Source organism: Corvus moneduloides, chromosome 3 (assembly GCF_009650955.1).
Source record: "Corvus moneduloides isolate bCorMon1 chromosome 3, bCorMon1.pri, whole genome shotgun sequence".
In the NCBI taxonomy this organism is placed as follows: Eukaryota; Metazoa; Chordata; class Aves; order Passeriformes; family Corvidae; genus Corvus; species Corvus moneduloides.
In genome coordinates, this window is record NC_045478.1 from 19,667,965 (window position 1) to 19,682,752 (window position 14,788).

The 14,788-nt window shown below is 42.1% G+C and overlaps 1 protein-coding gene across 15 annotated transcripts in view; it reads left to right on the forward strand.

Moving 5' to 3' along the window:
- Positions 1 to 1,535: 1,535 nt before the first annotated feature.
- Positions 1,536 to 14,788, forward strand: part of MYT1L (myelin transcription factor 1 like) — a 315,791-nt gene continuing 302,538 nt past the window's right edge. For 4 of the 15 annotated variants that reach the window (XM_032104535.1, XM_032104544.1, XM_032104539.1 and 1 more), the window contains exon 1: positions 8,176 to 8,715. The gene's annotated coding sequence lies outside the window, so the exon portion shown is untranslated. Of the gene's footprint in view, positions 1,636 to 8,173; positions 8,716 to 14,788 lie in introns of those variants that run through there. The other 11 variants (XM_032104529.1, XM_032104533.1, XM_032104531.1 and 8 more) reach the window with 6 other exon arrangements.

The window sequence follows — 14,788 nt, forward strand, 5'->3', positions numbered from 1 at the left end:
TAAAGGACTATAGGAGATGCACACTTTAAATGGCTCTTTCTCTATGCACACATTTATCTGCTTGGGGACTGTGGGGGGGTTAGAGATCCAGTTTGTGTGTGTCAAGCACAGGCCATAGAGAGCTCCAGGAAGCTGCTCTGCGTTTACTGGCAATCATTTTCTCGTGATGCATAATGCACAAGGTGCCAATGCAAGCTGAGGTGTAAAAATCAGGGGCGGGGGGGGTGGTATGGTGTGTGTGAAAATGGTGTGTCTGGTAGTGACTGAGCTTTCCTCTTCATCTGAGGTTTCTTTCTCAGCTAATATGTGGGAATAATTTATAGCTGCATGTTAATATGTTTTCCTGGTATTTCAGCACATCTGTGAAGAAAATCCTTGCAAAGCCAGGATTTCAAAATCCTTGTGTGTCTTTTCACAATCACTGCATGTCAGTCTGGCAAACTCTAGCTGTGAGCAGTATACAGCGAAGGGGGGGAAAGCCCCCAGCACCATTATCTGTTTAGGGGGTGGGGGAAGGGGCGACGGTAATACCTTTAAAAACCCGAAAGGCGGTAAGCCATTATTAGCAAAAGCTATATTGAGCATGCTTGCCAGACAGGCAGTGCAGCGCAGCTCAGCTCTAGTTCCGCCCAGACATGTGCCTTGCCATTTTCATTTTAATCAGTCTGCTCAGGATGGCTGCTGATTCATTTTGCGGGATGGCCCCCTGGGAGCCAAGGTGAAAGCCTGAGGCGAGCTGCTATTGCATCAATGCAGCACTCCACATCAGACACAGGGAGGGGAGGCAAGGCTTCGGCAGCAGATCGAGTTCAAAATACCAGCCTCACTATTAAAAAAACAAACCAGTACTCCCCCTTCAAAAAAACCAAAAACCAAAAAAACAAACAAAAAACCTTCTGTGGAAGTAATAATATTAAAAAAAGAAAAAAAAAAGGAAAAAAACCAAAAAGAGTATAAATCCAACACCCCCCTCCCAGATCATCAAATAAAACACAATTATCGGAGAAAAATCTCTTCTGCTCCTTCCTTCTCCTTGTACCCTGGAAGCTCTGGAGCTACAATTTCTTTTCACAGTGCCTTGTTTAAAAAGAAAAAGGATGCTCTCTATTTCTCTATTTACCTGATAACTAGCGGGGGGTGGGATACCTGATTTAGCTGGAGACTTTGATTTGTGGGATTGACAACCTTATTATGCAGTGAGCTTATTATTGATATTATTCTGCTCTCGGTTGCCATGACCACCTTGTGAGAGACATTCAATTTTCTCTCTTCCATCATCATTATCTATGAGGCCATCTGTTGTGGAAAATGAATTCAGCCTCATTTGCATGACTGATAAGCAAATTTTTTTTTATCTATTTAACAGAAGGTCATATGCCGGGGATTTGGAGCTGCTGAAAAAAAAAAAGTGGAGGGAAAAAAAAAGGCATCTCGAGAGGATGAGTGGGAGTGCGTGCATTAGAGGATGTATGTGGAAGTAAAACAGATCCCTCAGGCCTGCTAGCCTATCCTACTGCATTTGTCATTCCTGCCAGGGCGACATTTTTTCCCCCTAAGCTTCTGCACACTAAAGAGAGTGAGAGCTTTTTCCCTGCAGTCTTCTTGAAGCCCCCCTGGTTTTTTTACTCAGTGTTGGTGGGTGTATTTTAATATATATATATTTTTTTTTAATTCCCTGGAACATGGGGTATCTTTTCAGTGTTCAGTGAAGAAAAAAGCAGCCTTTTCTGGGTCTCTGTGGTATGCTTCTTACTCCTCATCCTTTCAAAGTTGTAGTAAGCCAGGGCGTTTCTTAACCATGCTGAAATGTCTTGCTTATGTTTAACTTGTAAATGGTTAACAGTGCAGGTGTGGGCTGTGTTTTGTGCAGGGTGGGGGTTGATTCTTGCAGCTAACTGGGAAGATTATTGTGATTTTTGCAGTCATTCTGTCGCTTGTACTTAAATGTCCATTGTTTGCTCTTTTCAAGTTCTTCTGGCAATACTGCTGTGCAGCTGAAATTGTATTGGGCTGTAGAATAGCTGATAAAGAAATCCTAAAGAATGTGTTTACTATATGACTGCATAATGTTGCATGCATTAAGCATGTTGTTGTTTATATAAACTTGCTGCATGTGGACAGTACTTGTTTGATGTGGAGAACCCGAGACAAACTTCACAGATTGGAATGCTCAATGACAGCCGAATGCAATTAAATAAAAGATCATAAGATACTATATTTTGCACTAAAATGACTTTTGAAAACAATGGATTTGTACTTCGAAGGGGAACTTTGTATAACAGTAGCATTTTTTAAACAACACTATCTTAAATGTTTCGTATCTGTAATACATTTTCTTTAAAGAGAAGAAAGTAAGTAAGTAAGGAGTGGTTAATTCAGTTAACTCTCTGAAAACATCATAGTATATATTTCGGTTTTAAAATAGTTCTGATAAGTAGTCCATGTACATTTAGTGCAGATTTGTTAATCCTATTAATTTAGTGCTAAAATGTAGCCAAAGAGTATAAAAGAAAACAACTTATATCAGTAAAAAAGAAACTACCTCGTGTCTTATAGAACAGGTGTTACACAGGTTTGGTTTTTTTAATTGTCACTAACAAAGATTGAACTCAATGGAACAGAAGCATGCCATTTTCTTCTGAGTCCTGAACAACGTGCACAGCCTCATCTAGGCAGAGGAGGTTTTTTTAAACCTTTATTTCTTTTCCGAAGAAGTAATGTGTGGATAAAAGTAGGCTTTTTACATGATAAATGCTTTACCTGGTTGATGATACTCCTTTAAAGGTAGAAAAGGAGAAATGCAGCATTCTCTTTCTTGCAAATAAATACTTCTGGATTTTATTTGTAATCTACGGGGAATATTTTTTTTTATATTTCACACTTACAGTGGAGAAATGGTCATGGGTGCTGGATTTCAGGTGGTGAGAAGTTTCACTTTTATTGAGGTCAGCTAGAGACTAGATCTGTGACTTGTCTACATTAAGTAACTTACCCTAAATTACTTGAGTAAAATTCCTATTTTTTATGGGTTTATTTTTTTTTTAGAAGACACTCTGCAACAGATCTAGCATTAATTTGGTGTGATAATCTATCTCTGATATTTGTTCAAAGGGTACTCTTTTCTCCTATCCCTCTGATTTCAGAAAGAGTATGTTTCTTGTACATTTTTAAAAAGGAATAAGATTTAATGCTTTTTTGGCATCCGCCATATTTATCATGCCTATTGGAGTCTGTGGTGGAAGTTAGCTCACAGAACTAGTTTCACACTCAGAGCTCAGCCCAGTGCAGCTCTGGCAGCTGCAGGGAGTGAAGGGTGTCTGAAACGGTTCTAGTTTCCTCAATGGACTTCAGCTGGAAGTAATGGCATACTGTGCATTAGCAGGCTGTCTTGTAGCACGCAGAGGTTGAGGTCTCCGTCTTATCCCCACCTTCCCCCTCCACTTGAATTGTCAGCATCTTCCAAAGGCTGGTGAATAAAACCTGCTAAACTTCGGGAAAAGCCTAACAGATAATGCAGTCGATTCCCTTCCCCTGCCCCCCAAAAGTTAATTACCGAGCTTGGTTGGATTCCTCCCTGCCACCCTGACATTTGACTGCTGCTAATTCACTGATTAATCTCATTAATGTGATTATAGCAGGATTTGGAGTTGGCTGCCATTGTTCTGCAGACAGCGCTATTCAGCCCCAGCCCTCGCCGCCCCCCTCGGCGCGTCTATGCGGTTCCTTCAGCACCGGGAGCTGTCCGGCTCCCCGGGAGCTGTCCGCACCGGGAGCTGTCCGCACCGGGAGCTGTCTGCACTCGCCGGCCCCGTGCCCAGCGACTGCTCCCGGAGGTAAAGGCAGGAGAGGCTTCATGCCTTCTAATTAGGTGGCGGGAAGATGGCTGTGGTAAAGTGCAAGTCTCTTAATTTAAATTTATTTAAATTCTTCCTCTCTTCCGAGAGCTGTCTTCGCCTGCATTCTGTTTTCTGGGATCGATCCATGGGGCAGTGGAGTTTAAACAGCACTTCCTTGCAGCAGTGCAATTTAACTCTCAGGAGGTGAGGGACATTACAGGTGTTGTCATACTTAGCCAGACTTTCGCATCCTAGTAGAGAGTGCTTTGTTGAGCTAAATGTTTTCATTTATCTGTTTGGGGTTTTTCTTTTCTTTTCTTTCTTGTTTTTTTCTTTTTTCTTTTTTTTTTTTTGTGCAAAACCCCCCAGCATGCTCCAGCTTGTCACCTCAAAAACTATGTTTGCCCTCACCAACACTATTGTGCCCAGGGTCTTTCCTGCATCTGCACTGCACATGCCCATTTTCCGGAGTTTGGCAATAGGAAGCATTTTATTGATTTAAAATTGATCTGGAAGATTTTTTTAAGGTCTCATTATACATATAAATGACTTTTGCAGTCTTCAGCTGCAACACTATTTTATATCCAAGTTCGTAGGTTAGACAGTTTTAAATCAGACTAGGAACAACTTCTTTAAAGTAAATCACTTTACGTAGCACGGGGGCTCTGCCCCATTTGGTATTTTTACTTTTATTCTCTAGAAGATACATTGTTGTCATTTAATAACAGCCAATTGCACATGCGCAGTAACTTTTTTTTTTACCATCTTCTTTCATTTGTATTCTTTATGAGCATGACCCTGTACTGGAAAAACTGAAGCCACATATTAAACTCTAGTGCGTGAAGGATTTGCCAGGACAAGCAACGAACTCCCACAAATCACTAAATTCAAAATACTTTTAAGAGAAAGTGTTTTGCTGAAAAAAACGGTGGGATCTGTTAAAGAACATACTGCATTTTAAAGGATTTGAGCATAGTAAATGTCAGTGAAACATCTGCAGCCATTGTAATATATGGATAAATAACAATTTACGTTCAAAACTGAGAAAGTGCACTTAACCCAAAAAAGTCTGTTGCTTTTTTCTACTATGACTTTCACGTAGTTTCTCACTCACTGATATTATATTCTCAATAGGGTTTCCTGTTTTTTTTAAATTTCCCTTTCTTCTTATTTCTTTTTCACTCAAAATCAAAAGCCCAGTGAGTAAAGTATTGTCTCCTTAACTGCTTTAGAGAACTATACGTTTAAAGGATGTATAAAATAGGATTGCATAGGAACAGGTTTTAACAGTGACAGCCACAATATGCAAGCCAATTAAGGCTGCTCGTTAGCGGGTATATTCTTGTAATACTCCTGTCAAGCTGAAATTGTACTCCCTTATTGACAGTAGTGGGTTCTTCTGATGCTTGAATTCTGCTTTCTGTGTTTGTCTAACGTTTCAAGACTCACTAGAAACTGCTACTAGCCGGAAAGTAAAAGAAATGGAAGGTTTTCAAGCGTACTCTACCTGAAGTTTGCTAACCTGGCCAACTTAACCTGCAGGAAAAATACTGTGCTCTCATTAACGCTGCTTAAACATGACCTGCATCTCCTTTTCCCCATGGATAATGCGCACTGACGAGACACAGGCTGGGGGAGGGAGAATCCAACCCACAGCATTAAACCCATACCCTAATATCTTATGGAGGATAATTAGGCCAATGAATTACCAGTCTCCCAAATTTCTTTCCAGACTGTTTTTTTTTTGTGAATGCTTCTAATTTATGCAGTGGCCTCCCCCACCCCCCTTAACACTGACCAATACAACATTTATATACATTTTGTCCTCATTAGAGCAAATATTGTTTTTGTCTTCAGTGGGAGGAGCACTGGGCCTTTTCTTTGTGTCACCCCAAAGGCTGGACAAGATGATGAGAGTTTTTTCCCCACATAAATCGCCTTCAAAAAGTTTGACAACACCTGCCATGATATATGTACCACATAGTGGCCTTCACTATCCTATTAAGGGTAGCTAGGATCTAACATAAGGAAGCTAGCTCGAGCAGAGGGAGAAGACAAGCCTTGATTTTTCAAACGCAAATACCATTATCCAAAGGTTCTGCATGTAAACCTGACGTTAGAAATGCTGAGATTCATCTGTAGAGGTGTAGATACCCTATTCACTTACAAGGGAGCCCTTTCATTGCCAGGTGTGCATGTGTGCTTCTCAGGCTACGTTGATTTGTGTGGAAAAAACCCAAACTGACATGCCCTTGCTACGACACAAACATGGTAGCTCTCCCTCCCTGCTACGAGGAGGCTTTTCTCCCCGCAGACCGGCTCCCCCCACCCTGCGCGGTGCCCTCCGCGCTCCCCGCCCGCACCTGCGGCCCGGCCGCTCCCGAGGGTTCCACGCCTCGGTCTCGGGGGAGCCCTCCGAGTGCAGGGAGATGTAATCAGAGATGACAGAGAAGAATTAAGGAAAAAAAACCCAAACAAAAACCTCAAACCACGAGCGAGGTGGAGATGGGGGGGCGGGGGAAGAGACACGTAAGTCTTTTTTTTTTTTTTTTTTTTCCTTTGCTTTCAGAGGGAAACACTGCGTTTTCCACCAAAAGCGTGGATGTCGTGAGGGCTCTGCTATTGTTAGTCCCTGCCCCAGCAGGCTGGCTCTCCTCTGAATCCCTATCAAAAACCTCCCCCCCCCCCCCACTAAGCCCCTCTCCTGCCATCGGAGTGCGGCCGCGGAGCTGCTCTGCCGGCTGGGGATGCCACGGGCTGGTACGCGGAGACTCGCTTTCCCTTCAGACCGCAGTGTGGTGCCTGGCAAGGCTGGGTGGGGAGGGAATGGCAACCCCATACAGTAACCGACATGTCTGGTGTTCACACGTCAGGCAGAGCGGGCTCGAGAGGGATTACCTCCCAGGGCTTGAGGAGGGTGTTCCTCGTGACTTTTGGGTCAGTCTCCCCCGCTTCTGTCGCGGCCAGCAGGGGCTGCCCGCAGTGCCCTGCCAGCCGCGGGGCTGCCCGTACGGAGCACCGCGGAGCTGGGCGAGCCGCGGCAGGGAGGGAGGGAAGAAGGGAGGGCGGGGTACGGGGAGGAGGGGGCTGCAGCAGCACAATGGCAACGAGGAGGGCAACGAGATCGGCAGGCGCGCTTGTGTGTAGGGAGGGCGTGTAGGCTGTGTGCGTGCGCTAGCCAGGGTCCTTCCCGTGCGGAACAGCCTGCCTGCGGGGATGGACGCGCAGGGCGGGTGGGACCCGGCAGGAGGCGCGGCGGTGCCCGGGGCAGGGGCCGGGACACGACAGGGCTGAGTCCGCGGGGGCGTGCGGAGTCGTGCCAAGGCAGGGGGGAGCCTCCGCCTCCGCGTAAAGATCACAGCCTGTCACGCTGCTACCGAAATGACATTTCGGGGACGGGTTTAAACGAAGCGACTCCCCGCTGTCAAGCCGCTCCCGTCGTAGGGACATCCGGCAGCCCGGGGGCGAGCCCTTTAGGGACGCTGCCCACGAGCGGGCGAGCGCCGGAGAAAAGCCTCTGCACAGCTGTGGAAGGCGGTGAGGTGCCTCTTCCCAGTCATTGTCTTTGTGACACGTTTAGTAACGCGGTCCCTGGCTAAGCGCAGGCAGCGAGACCCACAGAGTCCACGTCAAATTGCTGGGGAAACGCTGTTGAGGGTTTGTACATGCAAAACTGGCCCCTTTATGCCTACGAGCCCTGGATTCTGTTTGGGGCCTTGATTACATAAAGTTGAGCCGTGCAAGTCGGTAATGGTGTAAGGCTGCTAATCTTTTCTTCTGTAAATAGTTAATTTCTTTTGTTTCAAAGGGGAGAAGATGGTGTGAACAGGTAATATAAACAAAGCTTCAGCTAAATTAACTCTAGGGACTCTGGTGAGGTACCCCAGCAGAAAAACGATGGTTTTCCATCATTATTTTCTTTAAAAGATACATTTAGAAGCCTAATTGTTGGGACTTTTTTTTTTTTTGGGGGGGGGGGGGGATGTTCTCTATCGGAGACACCATTTTACGCCAGCACAGCGGCAGGGGAGTATTTTTAGCGGTCTCCCCTCCCGGTCGGCTGCGGCGTTTCGGCGTTCCCCTCCATTGGGTGGAACACAGCGCCGGCGCGGCGCCCCCCGCCGCCGGGGAGCCCGGCCGGGGTGCGCGGCCCCAGCCCTGCCCGCCTCCCGCCGCGCCGCGGGGGCCGGGCCTGCGCGGCCGCGCCGGGCACTGCACCGCGCCGCGGGGCCGGCGGGATGGATGCGCGCCGCGCTGCTTAAAGGATGCGGGCTCAGGCGGGGTAAGTCAGCAATCTGCTACAGATGCTGTTCTGCTGCAGTAATGTGGTCTCTAGGGGAACTCGGGCTTGATGCATGCTATGCTGCCTAGGCTTCCTCCAGCCCGTCGCCTCTCTGCTGCTCTTAAATGGAGGTTACAGCTGATCCATCAGCCACAGAGCTGCACGCATGCCCACCTTCTCAGCCTTCAGTGGTGGAAACTTATTAATTTCTGCCTTCGACTTCAGGCCCGTTGGTTTCCTGTCTGAAAGCATTATTACTTTTGTCCATGTGGCAAAATAATTAGCATACAGATGAGAAGGGATCCTGCCTCTGAGCCTCAGTCGCAGGAGAAGATGTGCAGTGGAAAGTTGATTGGATGAATGGAGAACAAATGGTGGGCGTTCAAAAGCATTAGGAGAATTTTGTTGTCGTGGAGCAGGTTTGTCAGTTTTCTGGGTGAATCTCGTAAGATGGAAGGCAGGGTGGCTGGTGCCGAGACGACTGCTTGACAGACTGTGGCCTACTTGAAGGTGCACGTTTGGACTGCATGCATAGATAATTCCTTTGGACTACTTTGTTTTCCAATTCTGCGGCTTTCCTTTTCCTGTTCCCTCAAGGTAAATATGACCTTTTATCACCGTTGTTGCTTGCAGGGCACTTTGCTGTTGTTGACAAAGTGATGGAAAGTTCAACTCTTTGGGCAGTTAACAAAGGAATAGCTTGTACTTCTCCCACCCCAGCTCCACAACACATACTTCTGCGCATAGAGCTGGAGGAGGCTGAGCAGCTCGGGGCCCGATCCTGCTCTCCCTGAAGTCAACGGGGAGTTTGACATTGCTTCCAGTGAGAACAGGATCGAGCTCTCAGTGATTGTTGTTTTAATAACGACTGCTGGAAATGTCAGATTTCTGCTTCCTATTTTCTAGAACAATGTGGGCAGACCTGTAAAATTAGCAACTACTGTTTCAATGAGACCCCTGCTGTGATTAGTTTTGGTTGGTGTGGTGTGAATTTTCTTGGTTGAAAGGAAAAAAATGCTTATTTAACACAAACTCGCCAGTAATGCTAAAGCCTGAGTTACAGATTGACAAATTGCTTGTGATTCCTTCAGGTCTATATATCTCCATTATATATGTGTCCTTATAAAGGCTTCTTTTTTGAGAAAAGAAAACAAAAGAAAAAAATAAACAAGCTATCTGTGCATTAGATTTTTTTTTTGTCAGATAATAATACTGAGTCAGACTGGAATCCCACTTCTCGAACACAGCATCCATTGATAGGCATTTCTTATATAATTCTGATGCTGTGTATAAAATATGGGGTACTTGAACATTTAGTTACCTTTGCTATTTTTTTGTGTAGTCATTTAGGAATATTTTTATTCAATTCTAATGATTCTTAATCTCCTTTAAAATGGTGATTTTCATTTTAACTGACCTAATTTTGAAACTGCATTTAAGGTTGGGGTTAAGTAAAAAATATTATCTGGTAATTGTCTTTACATAGTTCTTGTGACTACTGTAGAACAGTTTAATAGATTATTTGCTTTAATTTGAGTGGTGTGGCGTTTTTGTTACCTTTAATTATATTGTTGGGGAGAACAACAGCTACAGTTCCAAATGATGTTTAGTTTTTACCTTTCTCTCCCTTTTTTTTTTTTAATTGCCATTTCAGTTCTGTGTGATAGTTTTTCTTCAAAAATTGCCAAACAAATAAAAGTCTTTGTCATGCCACTCTGCAAACAACAAAAAAACCCCCCCAAATATTGGAAGAAACTATTAACCCTTGCTAGGCAGTTATCAGGTACCCCATATGATTTATTAAGGTTGATCAAGTTTGGAATGATAAGGTTAAACTTGGTTGCTGTAGTGTAGTCTGATGACTATATATATTTATACTTGTTTGCAATATGACACATTTAAAAACAATTGAGATGGCAACATAACACTTTGAACATTAGAAATACAGAGTGATGCAAGACTATGTAAAAACCCAGGATCTTTCTCAGTAACTATATTTTTCTAAAAACTACATTGATTTATCAAGTGAAACAAAGAGAAGAGTAAATGATTACAAGGAATAAATGTAGAATTAGGTATATTTTAAACTAATCTTACAGTAGATTCAATTTTGTATGTATTTTACAGCTTGAACTTTCTGGAGAGTGAATGTTTTTCCTCTCCCCACCCCCCCCCCCCGCCTTATTTTCACCAACAAGGGCAATAGTTAAATGCTAAACATTTGCAGCGGTTTCTTTGTTTTAGATTCAAATATCCAGTTATATGCCCACATTTTCAAAAAGGGCATCAGTTTTATTGTAGTAGTTCTTGGTTCATAGTATGACTTTGTTGTTTTACTCTACAGTCTTGGATGTTACATATTATAAAATTGAGCAACTGTGTGTTTGGAGACAAAGACAATTAAGAAAGAAGAGGAGCTACTTCAGTATAATCAGGCATATATGATTTCTTCAGATTTGTTAAGGACTATATCTGAGGGTTTCTGTTTTTCCTGTTCTTTTCTATTTTTTTTTAGTTTTTGTGTTGAGGAGATGAGTAAGATATGCAAAGGAATATTTTGATTATATACACATACATGCTACACATATGCGGCAGACTATTAGCAAGGCATAGAAACTTTGCTATGTGAATGGAAGAAAAGGTACTGTTTTGAAAGCTGTTCTGCACTGGTCAGGCTTTTATATGGACTCTAAAAGAATGAAAATATAATTCCCATCCATTAGCATGTCCATGGGAAATGTGCACAGGTATTTCTTTCTAAGTGCATCGCACAAGCACGTTTATAAAACAAAGTTATCTGTTTTAGAATCATTTCTTGATCAACTTTGAGAACAGTCATTGTTTTGTTGAGAGAGTCAGTGGTGGAAAAGTACTTCGGTATTAAATAGATATACAACACTGAACATCCTCATGGAAATACTGAGTTTGGTATCACTTTGTTTGAGCTTGATAAATGTTTGCATCATTCAACTTTCAGTAAAGATGTGAAGTTCCTGATAGTATAGTACCAGAAAACTTTATGGCTGTGGATTACTTACTGACCTTTTCTTTCTCGAAATAGTAGTGATGAGAAATGCTGATAAGATTGTCAATGGTGTTCTAAACAGTAGTGCAGCCAGATTTTTAGTATGGAGTAAAAATGGTGCAGACCAAATAGCATCATCTTCTTCACATATCTTAGATTTAAAAGTCACAAGGAGAACAACTCAAACTGTTTATAGCTTGTTGACAAAGATTATCTCTTTAGAATCCTTCACAGTGTTTTGCTTTGATTAGAACCACTCTGCCTGTTTTAGCCATAGAGGAAAAAGCAGCAAAATGTAATGAAACTGAAATGAAGGGGAAACGTCTTGTGTGGGGAGAGGAAGTAGAATGTGGAGAGAGACAGACAAAAATCACAATAGGATTTTTGATCCCTTAAAAGGGATCATACTTCTAGTCATGAAAACAGTAAACATTATTATTAGATCAGATTTTAAAATCTGATCTCGGATCAGATTTTCAGTGTATATATACTAGTTCAGCATGTTTGCACTGAAGCTGCGGATGTGGAACACAGTCACCAAGTAAGGAACTGGCCAACTTGGTTGTGGAAATATCCAGGGCTGCAGGGTTCCCCAGAGAGATCCATCAAATCAGGTCAGTATAGAACTGTCTGGTAGGTTGTAAACAATAAGAAATCAATGTTGTGTCTGCCACTAGACCCTTTGGTTTGCTGAAACTCCCACCTGCCTAATGCATTTGAGCAGTTGGTTTCAGAAACCAAGTTTCCTTCAGGATAAATTTTACCTTTCTTGACGGTCTGTCATAACCAAATTGATTATAGTTATGCACCAGGCAAACTCATAAACATCTGTGAGGTCACAGATTCCCAACCAAACCAGCACTGGCATCTGTTATTTTGTGAAGTATTAAAGGTCTTCATTTCTCATACCTTATGTCTTCATGGCATTTTTTATCAGGAAGTTGATTAAAAAGGGCATGGTATACAGCAAATATATGTTCACTTGGTATGGCTTCGTCTGGTTCAGTCTGAATCTGGAAAGTGCTGTCCCTTGCTTGGTGTAGTAGTGAAGAGAATTAGGGCAAAGCAGCAATTAAAAAAAAAATATTTTCATGAGGGGTTTTAAAAAGGCTGTTGTTTTGTTCCTACTTTGTATGATCCTGCTTCTGACCCCAAAGGAAAGAGAGCAGTGAGCTTTGGAACAGGCTTGTAATATCATTTTGTAGAATGACAGGCCAAACATATTTCTCATGCAGCTCCAGTAAAATCAAAAGAAAACATCTCACTTTCTCATGGTTTTGTTATTAATAAGATTGTTTACAGACAGAATGTAAAGGAGAGTATAGTTGCCATTCAAAAAAGCCTTTAGACTGCTCACTGAATGGTTAATTTTTTCCAGGCTCTCTGGTGATGTTGTCTCCCTCATGTCCCTTCCCCCCCAGTAGAAATAGTGATACTATTGCAAATGTAATACTGCAGTATTTATATTTCATATCAACAGCTTGCTTTATTTTTCCAAGGGAAATCCCCTTTTTTCCTCCTGTCTCTAGCCAATACTGGAGGATATTACCAAGGGAATAAAATTTTATGCCTAATTTTAGTGTTCCTCTGCCTAATGTGGTGTGAATAAGTACCATGTTACAGCATTTAACCTAGTCCATCTTTGTCACTTTCTGAGCAGATCCTCAGTTCAAATAAAATAGTCAAAATGCAGAAAGATAAGATCTCCAAGGTTTGTTATGAGGATAAACTGTAGGGAGTAGATGTTCTGACATTCCTTCAGTGCTGCAGCAGGGCATTCTCTCACATAAGGAATACTATTGAAAGGGGTTTCCCAGGCCTCTTGTGATACTGTAAATCAGTGGCTCATCTTTTATTTCATATCTCCTACGCCAGGATTGTTAAATCAAATATACATTTGATATATGCTGTAAGCTACTTTTCAGCACTGGTGATTTGTTTAGTAACATTTTCAGAGATACTAGCAATTCCTCTGTTGTCTGAAGAGGAAAAGGCCATGTTTAAATATGAAACTATGTTTATAACAACTTTGCATACATCGTGACTGTCATGTCCTATGCATACTCAGGATTTTTTTGGGGGGGTATGTGCATATTTAGGAAGAAATAATACTGTTATGTCATAGAAAATGATACGGTTGACTACAGGGCTTTTTAATTTCTTTGTATCTCTATAATGCTCTTGGTTTGTCTAACACAAATTGTTTTGAATTCTGAATTAGATTTCTGCAATGTCTTGGTTGTGCAGCATAGTTTGAATTAAAAATGCAGAAAAATGGATTCCTTGGGCTTGGAGTTGACACTAAAAAGTAATGCTTGTGTTTTTTCAGCATGTGCAAGCACAAAGTCCATTCCGGGTCTTGCTAGGAAACACCCAGAGTTAACACAGGTCGAGTTAAAATATCCTCACACATAGAAAAAGATGTCTGTTCCAGCAGTGGTAAGATGCCTGCACAGTTGATATGTTATGTATTTACTGACACAAACAGATTTACTAAGCTCAAGAATTTCACAATCCTAAGATCCTTTGGCTTTAATCAACCTGTACCCAGTCTCAAACTTCAGTTTTCATCAAACTCCAGATCTTATCACTTCCAATGATGAGTAAATGTTTTTCTCAACCTTTTAAAATACTCTGCATGTTTGGATCTACTTGAACTTAAGGACTTTACTGTGTGTGGAGTTACTGGACCTCTATGTTCCAGGACAATAGCATACTTCAGTCGTCAGGGATAGTGGGTGCAGGCCAGGCTGCAGCATTCTCACAAGAACTAAGGTGGTTTTTGGACACTGCACATGTAAGATGGAGAGGTTGTGATGAGAGGAATGAGTAACAATGTCACAGCAGGGAAAAAGAATCAAACATTCAATTAAAAGGAAACTGCTAGTGCAAAAACTGAGGTTCTGTTAGCCAACATACAGAGTTTGGATGCTAAGGAAAATTAGAATTCCATGACCATTGGACATATGACCTCAAAAAGGAGAAGGAAAAGAACCTGATAAATGGATATGGACAATGAGCTTGTTAAGAAGGATTACACAGAGGAGTCAGGAGATGTATGTGGATGGAAGTCAGGAGTACTTAATGAACCCACAGACCAGCTGGAAAAGCAAAAAAGCTCAGGTAAGTTTATTTTTATATGCTACTTCTGCTAGTTTGTTTTGTTTGTTTTTTTCCAGACTCAGCTCTAAGAACTTGCTCTTTCTCTTCAGTTCTTTCATCGTTCTCTTAGAGTAGTGTCTGATTACAAGGGGACAGGAAACAAAGAAAATGCCTTTCAAATATAGGAGTGCTTTATTTTAGCACTCCTATATGCACTGTCAATTTTAAGTAAAAAAAACAAAAGATAAAATACATCACACCCAGTATTCATAAACATGTGCTAAATATAGATAAATATATGTGGGCATGTAGCATTTCTGTGACTAAATATCAGTTCTTTGCATGCAGGGGCAAAAACAATGGCAATGAAACTGACACCTTAGTATGCCATTAAACCAGATGGGAAACAAGACTGTTAAAAGTAGTCTTGTAATTGCTCGGTAAAACCGTGTTTTCTGTGAATTAAATATGTACTTGTAGTAGAACCTTCATACGCACAGTCCCTTGCTTTCTGAGAGTAAATCAAATTCAAAACAACTTTTT